At 50.6% G+C, this 502-nt stretch overlaps 1 long non-coding RNA gene across 1 annotated transcript; it reads left to right on the top strand.

Annotated features, from left to right (window-relative positions):
* The first annotated feature begins 6 nt into the window (after positions 1–6).
* On the top strand, positions 7–502 carry LOC109365264. Its single transcript, XR_002110874.1, has 3 exons — positions 7–152; positions 279–391; positions 489–502. It is a non-coding gene; the product is annotated as an uncharacterized LOC109365264 (long non-coding RNA).

The raw sequence follows: 502 nt of genomic DNA, 5'->3' as shown, positions 1-502 counted from the left end.
AGAAGGGAGGTTTGGTGACGTCTGCGATGAATTGAATTTCCGTCTTGTGACTTTTCTGTTGCAGAACATGGAGGAGCGGCTGAGCAATGGAGTTGGGACTCGGGGGAGCAATAGGTGCCTGTGTCCCAAGCTTCCTGTGTGGCCCTTGCAAGGTAGGTGTGCCTAATGTAGGCGTGCGCTAAGGCAGTGCTGTTGAGACACAGCTTGTGTCACTGTCCGCACCAGATCTGCTCTCTGTTAAGCTTTTCCCTTATTTTATGTCCCCCTGTCCTTTTCAGCTCCTGCTCCCCTCGCCTGCAAGTGGAGCGATGCTCAAGTTTGAGGAATCTTTTCCTCGGCAGGCGGTAAAAGACGCCGCAGCTGCGAGTTTTGTGTCCTTCTTTGTTATTGGGTCAGTAGAGCAAGGATATCTTCAGAACAGCTCTCTAAGTCAGCCTGTAACACCAATGTGCATGAGAGAATAAGGACTCTTTTTTCCCCTCTTGTAGAAAGCAGCCTCCTT

This window comes from Meleagris gallopavo, unplaced genomic scaffold, assembly GCF_000146605.3.
Source record: "Meleagris gallopavo isolate NT-WF06-2002-E0010 breed Aviagen turkey brand Nicholas breeding stock unplaced genomic scaffold, Turkey_5.1 ChrUn_random_7180001998844, whole genome shotgun sequence".
Taxonomy (NCBI): domain Eukaryota; kingdom Metazoa; phylum Chordata; class Aves; order Galliformes; family Phasianidae; genus Meleagris; species Meleagris gallopavo.
The sequence above is the reverse complement of the archived record's forward strand: the minus strand, read 5'-3'. Positions and strand labels throughout refer to the sequence as shown.